Source organism: Panthera pardus, unplaced genomic scaffold (assembly GCF_024362965.1).
Source record: "Panthera pardus isolate Hobbes unplaced genomic scaffold, ASM2436296v1 HiC_scaffold_16, whole genome shotgun sequence".
Classification (NCBI taxonomy): domain Eukaryota; kingdom Metazoa; phylum Chordata; class Mammalia; order Carnivora; family Felidae; genus Panthera; species Panthera pardus.
The window spans coordinates 66,759,605-66,772,270 of NW_026526721.1; the positions used below are offsets into that span (position 1 = coordinate 66,759,605).

A 12,666-nucleotide genomic window follows, 5' to 3' on the forward strand; every position below is an offset into this window, starting at 1 on the left:
ACTTCATTTTCAATGCCAAATATTCTTCTTCTATTTTTTTTTTTTTGTTTCTTTATTTTTGAGAGAGACAAAGAGGTCGAGTGGGAAAGGGGCCGAGAGAGAGAGAGAGAGAGAGAGAGAAACACATAATCCGAAGCAGGGTCCAGGATCCAAGCTGTCAGCACAGAGCCCTATGCAGGGCTCGAACTCACAAATGGTGAGATCATGACCTGAGCTGAAATCAGACACTTAACTGACTGAGCCACCCAGGTGCCCCATCAATGACAAATATTCTAAAATAATAAAAATTTAAAAAGAAAACACTTCTGTTGTGTATATTATGTGCCATGCATTATGCTAGTGTTTTGTGTGTATTAATGCCTGACATTAATACATCTGTGTAACATTTACAAACCCTATTATAAAATAGCATTATTAGCATCACCTATTTATGATTTATGAGCTGAAGTGAAGAGTTTAAGTCACCCGTTTCTATCACATTCCTAGATAATTAGTTTCTGAGGAAAATTTCCACCATTAAACATAAAATTACTGAATCTCCACTCCATTTCCTCCAGTCGTTCACCTTGGCAAACATAGTTCCTGCACATAATAGTTCCATCTCAGAGTGGATCTCTCTTCTTTTGGAAAAAAGATGATTGCTAAAGATTGAATTTTACTTACTTATTTTTAACATATAAAATTTCAATTATAAAGAAAAACAGAGAATAGTATAATGAATTCCCATGAGCCCATCATTAAGTCTTAGCAAATATATATCTCATTTAGTATGTTTTTGAGGTTCATCCATGTTGTAAAATGTATCAGCAATCCATTATTTTTTTTGTTGATGAATGATATTCCATCGTATAGATATAACACATTTGTATGTCCATTCAACAACAAGGAGATTTAGATTGTTATCAGATTTTGGCAATTATGAACAGTGGGGCTGTGAATAGTTGTGCATATATCTCTGAATGGATGAATGTTCGCATTTCTCTTGGGTAGATTCCTAGGAGTGAAATTGCTGGGTTGTATGGTAAGATTATGTTAAACTTTCTTTTAAAGAAAATGCCAAACTGTCTTCCAAAGTAGCTGTATCATTTAATAGTTCCACCAGTAATCTCCAATTGTTATATGAGAGTTCTAATTTCTCCATATTCCTTCACATGACCATTTATATATCTTTGGTGAAATGCTTATTCAAACCTTTTAATTCTAATTAAATTAAATTCTACGATTTTTAATTGGAATGTTTTTCTTCATTTTTGAGATGTGTTTATTAGATATTCCAGATGCAAGTTCTTAACCAGATATACATTTCCTTCTGTCTGAAGAATGGCCTTTAACATATCCTATAGTGAAAGTCTGTTGTTGATGGATTCTTTCAGCTTTTATATGTGCAAAAGCATCTTTTCTCAGAATGGTCTTCTGAACTTTCCAATGTATACGTGTTGATGTTTTGAGGCTTCTCCTCTTCTTAAGCCCTGATGATTCCCCGCTGTCTTTCTTCTGCATCTCTGCATCTTCCCATGGATAAGTGGCAAGTCACAATCAAAGCTCCAAGACTCATTTGAAAAACACAAATAATAGGTATCAGAAGAGACTAGTTATTACACCAAGATAAGGGCACAAAGCTTAGATGCAAAAATATTGCTACAGTTTTACTAAAAAGAATATTTCAAATAAACACATACATCAATAATGACATGAGTATATAAAAAGCTAAAAACACACAAAGATTACTCTTTTCCTTCTTTTTATCACCTATAAGTTTTTTTCTTCATTTAATTTACTTTTATATGTTGTGTGTTTGCATACACAGATAAGAAACGTAAAGCCTTTACCTTTACTTTTAATGCATAATTAAATCAGACAATATATATGTAATACAGAAATAACATGTTATAGCTTTTTACATGTGCACATGTGCAAGAAGGGGAGGGGCAGACAGAGGGAGAGAGAGAATCCCAAGCAGGCTCTGTACTGCCAGAACAGTGTCCCATGTGGGGCTCAAACTCACGAACCACAAGATCATGACCTGAGTAGAAACCAACAGCCTGACGCTCAACTGACTGAACCACTTAGGCACCCTCAGAATTTAACATCTTAAACTGTAACGATACTTTGCTAGACCACGTACAGTCCAATGAGATATTTTACATTCGTTTGTTCATATTAAGACTTTGAAATCCAATGAATACTTTATACTTAACAGCATATCTCAACCTAGATGCTAAATTTTCATCATAAATACTTAATATGCTTTTAGAGTTCATAAAATTTAATTTAAAAAGTAGACCAAAGGGGTGCCTGGGTAGCTCAGTCGGTTAAGCATACGACTTTGGCTCAGGTCATGATCTCAAGTTTCAGGCGTTCAAGTCTTGTGTCGGCTCTGTGCTGACAGCACAGAGCCTGGAGCCTGCTTTGGATTATGTATCTCCCTCTCTCTCTCTGCCTCTCCTCCACTCATGCTCTGTCTCTCTGTCTCTCAAAAATAAATAAATGTTAAAAAAATTTAAAAAGTAGACCCAAGTTGTTCTAAATATACTAAAAAAGTTACCAGTAACTGGATTGAGTATCTGTTTTTAAATTTAAATTAAAATTTAATAAAATTAAAAATTCAGTAACTCAGTGGAACTAGCCACATATCATGTACTTGACAGCCATGATGGGTAGTGGCTACTGTATTGAACAAAACAGCTCTAGAGAGCTAAGGAACAAAGTTGTTTTCAATTTTGTACTGTGTCCGTACATAACTTACCCAAATAAATAAACCGTTTTCCTGTTTTAAAGCCAAATAGTAACTAGAAGTTTGTAGAGATCAAGGATGCACCCCTAAAGGATGAATGTGGAGGCAAAACAGTTATCTTAATAGTATATTCTTGTAACCTAGAACAAAATTCCCAGTAATAGCATTCCAAAAACACATTCTGAAAGTGCTGTATCACATACAACTTCATTGGAAGTAAGATTGTGCGCTCAGTAAAACTATACAGCTTAATGAAAAGAGTAATCTCAGAGTGTTGATGAAGATATCAACTACCTAAGTTTGAATAGAATAATTTTATAAAATATGAGTAGAAAAATCAATATAAATTAATATTTTACATATTTGATTTCAAATACATATATATGAATCTCAAAAATAAATTAGATACTGTAAGTATAGAATATATACATATAAATATGTGATTATATTAAATATATTTCATATAGGTTATTTACATCTATGTTCCTAATTAGCATAGTCTGTAGCTTTGTTTATAGAATTTATTCTTGAGGTGCCTGGGCGGCTCAGTTGGTTGAGCATCCAACTTCAGCTCACGTCATGATCTCACAGCTCATGAGTTCTAGCCCTGCGTCAGGCTCTGTGCTTTGACAGTGCAGAGCCTGGAGCCTGTTTCTGATTCTGTGTCTCCCTCTCCCTCTTTCCTTGTCCCACTTGTGTGCTGTTCTCTGCCTCTCTCAAAAATAAATAAACATTAATTGTAAAAAACTTATGGTGTCTATTCTTGCCTGGGTTTAGTACTGGTGTTATGGACTTCAAATATAAGAAGTGAAGTTCAAGTGAAAACCATTCCTTCTTTTATTGAAATGGGCATATAACAGCATTGCCTTGAATTCCATATAGCACAGAATTGTCTTGAATTCCATAATATATCTTATGTTTTTGTGTAGTTTTTAGTTTATTCAGGTTCTGCAGTTATTGTTTTTAGTAAATTATGGTAATTGTATTTTCTTAGAAATTTTCCTTTCTCTCAATTGCCATTTTAAAAAAATACTCTATAACTTTTTGATTGCCAGCATGACTTTAGTAATGTCTTATTTCTTATGAACTTTTTCCCAGGGCAATGATTAGAGCTTCAGAAATCCTGGAAAAGAAAAACCCTATTTACCAGACAAGATGGATCAAGTTCCAAAATAAATAAGCAAAGAGAGAAAACCCACTTTGAAGAGTGTGTTATATTTAGGTGCAGGGAGATGCACCTTCTTCCTAGTTTTTAAAGGAAACAAAAGTGTGAAAAAGAAGAGGGAAACCATTGTCCACTATCTTGAGGTTAGGCAGGGTAGACAGAGTACCAGAGAAGGGGGTTTTCTGTTTTCAGTTCAGGGCAAACCGAAACTCAAAGGAGTCATGTCCCAGAGTGAACAAACTGGATAGGGAGAAAGTTAAGAGGTAACTTTTCCCAGAGGAAAAAACTAAATCTCAGAAAACAGAGGACAAAGCACTGTTACACAGGGTTCAGCCACCCAGAGTGAAGACCTGGGACCTTTATCTCCTAAAGTCCAAGCCGTGTTGAAGGAAGTCATGGAAAATTCACAGTTGTGGTTTCTTGGGAGTTTTTAGGAAAGGAGGTGGTGTAATGGAAGAAGTACCAAAAACACACCTCATTTGCCCACACAGCATGAAGAGTTGGAGACTCTGTTTATCCACACCATGTTTCCAGATTAAAATCCCCAGGAGGAATCACCTTCGAAACTCAACTTACCCAAGTCAATAGTAAAGGTCTATCTGATTCCCTGAAGTGTGCTTGGCACCTTCATCCAAACCACAATCTGGAAATTTCTGTCATAACATAATAATAATATTTCAATATTGAATACATACTGTGCACTAGTACTGAACTGGGCACATCACATATGTTGGCCTTGCTATCATCCAGTTTAAAAGATGAGGAAAACTGAGGTTCAGGGGCAAAGTGTTTGGATCACAGATACAAGAATAAGCAGTATAACTGGAATTAGAACTTCAGAGTTCTTGTACTGTAGAGCTCAAATAGAGGAAGGACTCTTATTCAGATTCCTGACTTAGGGTCTTCCCAAGTAAATCCCTGCAATCTGTTTAATTCATAATGCTACCAAGAGACAAAGAGCTCCCCTCAACCTCTGAATCTGCTAAGGCCCCAAAGTTTTTCTTACACTATTCCTTACTATAATCCTCACCTCCCTGGTAGGACTAGCTTCTCTTCTTTAGAGTTCAGGAAACTTTCTTGGACTAGTTTCTCTTCTCTAGAGTTCAGGAAACCTTCTCTAAAGTCCCAGAACAACCTCTGAAACAACCCCCTTTTTTTTCTTCTTCCTTCTCTGGGGTCCCAGTCCTGATTCCTTGCTGTCCCTGCACTCATGCCCATCTCTGCTCTCTCAGAATTCAGTGTCATGAGGACTTGGAGAGGACATGAGGGTTATAATCTGGCTTTTTCCACTCCAGACAAGCCCCCAAATCCTCCATTCACTGACCATAATCCTCCCACTTCTCCCACTCTTGTATCTGGTTCAGGAACCAACAATTCAAATTGAGGAAGCAGCAGCAGCAACTACTAAAGCAACCAAACCAGACCCTTCCATCCAAGAATGTGCACATCTCAACCACAAAGTCAATCAGTCTTCATTATTTTTCTTCCTGCAGTTTCAGATTTCTGTAGCTCCTTTCCACATCAGCCCTTAGGCCCTTTCAACTGGGCATGGGACTCTCACCACTGAGATATCCAAATGTAAAATCCTTAGTTGGAGAAGCTAGTGGCCTCAGTGTCTTGCTTTGTACTCTGATACCTATGACATAGCCTAAATCATGAAAGTGTACAGTTTTCCTGATGAGGGTGAGACATCCTGCCATTCTTTTCATTGTCTATAGAAGTATCCCTCACCAACAAGATCCCAGCTAGAAGAAAAGAGTTCCTCTCTCCACATCTGTGCTGGTCCAGCTGTAGGTCTATCTCCTGGACAAATCAGGTCGAGTATGACAAGCTGGGGCTTTGCAGTCTAAGAGATTGCCTGGAATTCTAGAATAACTCCAATGTGGTGGAGTTTGGATTTCTCTGATCAAAGTACAAATAAATACCAGATCATATAGAAAAATGTTCTTGTCTCTTATACATGCCTCTTTTCTTTCCTTTGTATGCTTCTAAACCCAAATGTATGGGTCAGTGTCACTTTGATTCCCACAGAAGTGTAAAAACTAGAGATGCTTTAACAAGTATAGCTCAGTACTACACATCAGCCCCACAACTCTCCCAGGAGATAGGCCTTCCTAATTCCTTAGATGGCCAAAGAGACTCCAAAATTCCCTCTTCTCAAAACTATCTTAAACTTTTAATTAATTTTTAATTTTGTTTTTATTTTTTATTTTATTTTTTTTTAGGATTTTAAAAGTTTTTATTTAAATTCCAGTTAGTCAACAATGCAATATTTGTTTCAGGTGTACAATATAGTAATTCAACAAAATATACAACACGTTGTGCTCATTAAAACAAGTGCACTCCTCAATCCCTATCACCTATTTAACCCATCCTCCTACCCACCTCCCCTCTGATAACCATCAGTTTGTTCTCTGTAGTTAGAAGTCTGTTTCTTGGTTTGCCTCTCTCTTTTTTATCCCTTTGCTTGTTTGTTTTGTTTCTTAAATTCTACATATGAGTGAAATCATATGGTACCTATCTTTCTCTGACTGACTTATTTTGCTCTAGTTCTATCCACATCGATGAAAATGGCAAGACTTCATTCTTTTTGATGGGTGAGGAATATTCCATTATATAATAAAGAAACAAACAAACACCATATCTTCTTTTTCCATTCATCAGTCAATGAACATTTGGGCCGTGTCCATAATTTGGCTATTATATATAATGCTGCCATAAACACTGGGGTGCATGTATCCCTTTGAATTAGTATTTGTATTCTTTTAGTAAATACTTAATAGTGCAATTGCTGAATTGTAGGGCAGTTCTATTTTTAACTTTTTGAGGAAGCTCCATACTGTTTTCCAGAGTGACTGTACCAGTTTGCATTCCCACCAATAGTGCAAGAGAGTTCCCCTTTCTCCGCATCCTTGCCAACACTTGTTGTTTCTTGTGTTGTTGATTTTAGCCATTCTATCAGGTGTGAGGTGAAATCTCATTGTAGTTTTGATTTGTATTTGCCTGATGATCCATAATGTTGAGCATCTTTTCATGTGCCTATTGGCCCTCTGGATGTCTTCTTTGGAGAAATGTCTGTTCAGGTCTTCTGCCCATTTTTAAATCGAATTATTGGGGGGGGGGGTGTTGAGTTTTATAAGTTCTTTATATATTTTGAGTATTAATACTTTATCTGATCGTTAGCAAATATCTTCTCCCATTCAATGGGTTGACTTTTAGTTTTGTTGATTGTTTCCTTTGCTGTGCAGAAGCTTTTTATTTTGATGAAGTCCCAATAGTTTATTTTCGCTTTTGTTTCCCTTGCATTGGGAGATATATCTAGAAAGAAGTTGCAATGCCAGTGTCAAAGAGATTACTACCTGTGTTCTCCACCAAAAAATTGCTAGAACTGATACACAAATTCATTAAAGTTGCAGGATACAATATCAATATACAGAAATCTGTTGTATTTCTATACACCAATAATGAAGCAGCAGAAAAATTAAGAAAACAATCCCATTTACAATTGTACCAAAAATAATAAAATACCTAGTAATAAGCCTAACCAAAGAGGTGAAAGACCCATGTTCTGAAAACATTGGTGAAAGAAGTTGAATATGACACCAAGAAATGGAAAGACATTCCATACTTGTGGATTGGAAGAACAACTATTGTTAAAATGTCTATACTACCCAAAGCAATCTACACATTTAGTGCAATCCCTATCATATCACCAACTGCATTTTTCACAGAGCTGGAACAAACAATTTTAAAATTAGTATGGAACCACAGAAGACCCCAAATAACCAAAGCAAACTTGAAAAAGAAAAGCAAGCTGGAGCATCACGATTCCAGACTTCAATATTACAAAGCTGTAATGATCAAGACAGTATAGTACTGACACAAAAATAGATACATAGAATAGAAAACCCAGAAATGAACCACAACTATATGATCAACTAATCTTAATCAAAGCAGGAAAGAATATCCAATGGGAAAAAGAGTCTCTTCAAGTGGTTCTGGAAACCTGGACAGCAACACACAGAAGAATGAAACTGGACCACTTTCTTACATCATACACAAAAATATATTCAAATGGACTAAAGACCTAAATGTGAGCCATGAAACCATAAAAATCCTAGAGGAGTATACTTCAAGTTTTTATTTTAATTCCAGTTAGTTAACATATAGTGTCATATTAGTTTCAGGTGTACAATATAGCAATTTAACAGCTCCATACATCATCCTGTGTTCATCACAACAAGCGCCTTAATCCTCATCACCTATTTAATCCACCCCCACACCTACCTCCCTTCTGGTAATCATCAGTTTGTTCTATATAATTAAGAATCTGTTCCTTGCTTTGACTCTCTCTCTCTCTCTTCCCTTTGCCTGTCTGTTTTGTTTCTTAAATTCCACATATGAATGAAGTTATATGGTATTTGTTTTTCTCTGACTTATTTCACCTAGCATAATACTCTCTAGCTCCATACACGTTGTTTCAAATGGCAAGACTTTATTCTTTTTTATGGCTGAGTAATATTCCTACCTTAGGCTTTTTTTTTTTTTTTAAAGGGTCAGCAGCAGGGCTGGGTTGGTCATTAACCTTTAATGGGAGCAGTATATAAACTTATATTTTATTACCAGTATTTAGGGCCTAGGGTTTTCTAATAGATATATTCAGTCAAAATTTAAGGGGAAATCACAATCACCATTAGTTTTAATATATGAATCCATAAGTACTAAGAAACGTATGAACTGGCATAGAAAGAAATACAACAGATTTTGAAGATGAGATGATTATCTAGGAAAATTGACAACATCAACTGTCAGGCTTTTAGAATTACTGTTCAGCAAGTTTTCCAGTACATGATCAACCTACAAAATTAATAGCATGTCCCCAAAACCAATAATAAAACAAAACATAATAAAATAAATACCTCTCAATGAAAAATATGTAAGGATCTAGGAATCGAATAAAGGATATAGAAGATGTTGTGGATAAAAGGCTTTTGAGGCCATAAAATAATACATTTGAGAGGATTTAAGTCATAAATTCTGTTCTCCAAACTCATGGGAATGAAAATAAAAATCAATAGTAAAAGAAAATTCAGAAAATTCTCAAAATTCCCAAATACATGAATATTAAAAAGTACATTCCCAAATAACCAATAGATAAAGACAAAATCACAAGGAAAATTAGGAAATACCCAGAGACAAATGAAAACAAAAACACAACATGCCAAAACATATGAGAGGAAGTTAAATCAGTACTTAGAAGGAAATTTATAGCTACAAAATCCTATGTTTAAAAAATGGTGTCTCAAATTAATAACATTTTTTTAAATAGGAAGGAAGCTTGAATAAATATATTAATATCTGTCAAGTTATACTTTAAGGCAAAACACTTGGTTAAAAGTAAAAATATATTAGACAAGGACAAAAGGAACAATTAACCTGAAAAATATAATAATTCTGCATTTGTATCTATTTAACAACGTATTCCCAAGACATATAAAGAAAAGTGAACACAATTCTGGGGGAAACTTAAACACATAATCGTAATGGAACATTTTAATATAATACTCAACAATTGCCGAGTCAAATAGATTAAAATTCAGTATGCATAGAGAAGGTTTTTAACCACACAGTGAATAAACTTGACTTAAAAGAAGTAGATTTCTTCATCCAAATGATAGAGAATACACATTATTTTCAAGCACATAATGATCATGTACTAGACCACAAAGTGTATCTTAAACTTAAATGAACCAATAACATATAAGCAGCATTTTTTTTAAGTCATAAGGCAATTTGACTAGAAGAAACTTCAACTTCTCTCTCCATTTAGAAATAAAGAGTACATTTTTAAGTAATTAATAAATCATGGAAGAAATTATGTTAATAACCTGGTAAATAATAATAATAATAATAATAATAACTAGGTCAATATTTACTGGGGAAACTAACAGACACTAGTAGTAGCAGGTTTGCAGGTCTTTGTTACCCATCACATCCTGGATCACTGCAGAGGGATCTTGCAGAGCAAGACTGCAGACCTAGGAGAGAAACATTGGCCCTTAGGCTGTGACATTTTTTGCCTTTTCTTTTTTACTTTTGATTTTTTTAATAGTCTTTATTTTTTAGAGCAGTTTTAGGTTCATAGCAAAATCAAGCAGAAGGTACAGAGATTTACCATATACTTCCTGCTCCCTCATATATATAGCCTCCTCCATTATCGGGAGGGGTAGGTATATTTGTTACAATTGATGAACCTACATTGACATACCATCACCTAAAGTCATAGTTTACATTAAGGTTTACTCTGGGCGGTGTACATTACACGGATTTTGACAAATGTATAATGACATGTATCCATCATTATAGTATCTTATAGGATAATTTCACTGCCCTAAAAATTCTCTGTGTTCTATCTATTTATCCCTCTCTCTCCCCTAACCTCTAGCAACCACTGATCCCTTTACTGTCTCCATAGATTTACCCTCAAACCAATAAGTTTATACCTTCATAAACTAGAAAAAGAAAAGCAAACTAAGTCCAAGGTAAGCAGAAGGAAGAATATAAAGACTAGAGCAGAAATAAATCAAATAAAGAAAAGAAAAACAATACAGCAAGTCAATAAAATCAAAAGCTAGCTCTTTCTCAGTCCGACTTACTTCATTTAGCATAATACCCTTTAGACCCATCCATGTTGGCACAAAAGACAAATACCATATATTTCACTTATCAGTGGAATCTAAAAACAAAACAAATAAATAAACCAAAAGCAAATAGGACATATAAATATAGAGAATAAATTGATGGCTGCCAGAGGGAAGGAAGCTTAAGAGACAGGCAAAATGGGAGAAGGGAAGGGAAACACAGGATTCCAGTTATGGAATAACTAAATGACAGGAATAAAAGGGACAGCATGGGGAATATAGTCACTAGTACTGTAATAGCAATGTACAGTGACAAATTGTAGCTTCACTTGAGCATAGAGATGTAACATACAGAGATGTTGAATCACTATGTTTTATATCTAAAATTAATGTAATATTGTTTGTCAAGTATCCTCAAAAAAATTTTTTAAATAATTGAAAGGGAAAAAAAGCTAGTTCTTTGAAAAGATAAAAAAATGATAAATCTTTAGATAGATTGACCAAAACCAAAAGAAAATAAATTAAAAAAGAAGACTCAAATTACTAGAATCATAAGTGAAAGATTATACTACCAACCTTACAAAAATAAAAAGCATTGTAAAGGAATACTACACAAATTATAAAATTATGCAATTATTCATAACAAATTAGATAATTTAGATGAAATGGAAAATTTCCTAGGAAGACACAAAATACAAAACTTGACTAAACAAGAAATAGAAATGTGAATAGAGCTTTAACAAATAAAGAGATTGAGTTAATAATCAAAAATTTCCCACAAAGAAAAGTCCAGGCCTAGATGGCTTCACTACTAAATTCTGCCAAACATTTAAAGAATTAACAACAATCTTTCACAAACTCTCCCCCAAAAAACAAGAAGAGAACACTTTCTAACTCATTCTATAAGACCACATTACTCTGATACCAGAACGGAACAAAGACATCATGAAAAAATTACAAAGTAATATCCCTTATGAATATAGATGCAAAAATCCTCCACAAAATACTAGAATACCAAATCCAGCAACATATAAAAAGGATTATATACCAGACCAAATAGGGTTCATCTAGGAATGCAAAGTTGGTTCAACATTAAAAAAAATCTGTGTACTATACCATATTAGTAGAATAAAGACAAAGTCACATGATCTTTTTAATAGACACAGAAAAGCATGTGACAAAATTCCTTACACTTTCATGAAAAAGACACTCAACAAATTGGGATAAACTTTCCAACTTCTTCGACTTGATAAAGGTCATCTACAAAATGCCCACAGGTAACATCATAATGGCAAAAGACTGACTGCTTCTCCCCTAAGATCAAAAACAAGAGGGGTACCTGGATGATTCAGTTAGTTAGGCATCTGACTTCGACTCTGGTCATGATCTTACGGTTGGTGGGTTTGAGCCCCACGTCAGGGTCTGGGCTGACAGTTCAGAGCCTGGACTGTCTCTCTGACCCTTCCCTACTCACTCTCTCTCTCTCTCTCTCTCTCTCTCTCTCTCTCTCTCACTCTTTCTTTCTCAAAAATAAATAAACATTAAAAAAAGAAAACAGGAAACAAATTTGGGATGGCCACATTCATCACTCTTATTTAGCACAGTGCTTAAAGTTTTAGGCAGCGCAGTCAAGCAAGAAAAGGAAATAAAAGGCATCTGAATTAGAAAGGAAGAAGTAAAAATATCTCTGTTCACAGATGGCATGATCTTGTATATAGAAAATCCTAAGGAATCCATAAGAAAACTATTAGAACTAATCAACAAGTTAAGCAAAGTTTCAGGATACAAGATCAATATGTAAAATTTTTATAATTTTCAACTGCTCGTTGTTCACCCCTAAATAAGTTTACCTATGTGGACATATGTGCATGGAAAAATCCAGGGAAAGGCGAATTCTGTATCTGTCTTCGGTCCATATATTCAAATAACAGCATTGGTGAACACTTGGTATGTTCTGGGCATCATTTGTGTGCTCTACCTATATTAATGCATTAATGTGTAAGCTTACTAACACATAGTCACACCAAGTATTTTCATCCCCATTTCACAATTGAGAAAACAGAGGGAGAGAGTGGTTAAGTAATTCGGCCACATACATAAATTAGTGAAGCCAGGATTATATATTT

General features: G+C 34.8%; 1 protein-coding gene across 1 annotated transcript in view; it reads right to left on the reverse strand.

Moving 5' to 3' along the window:
* Positions 1–12,666, reverse strand: part of HCLS1 (hematopoietic cell-specific Lyn substrate 1) — a 131,665-nt gene that overhangs the window by 70,796 nt on the left and 48,203 nt on the right. The window lies entirely within an intron of this gene.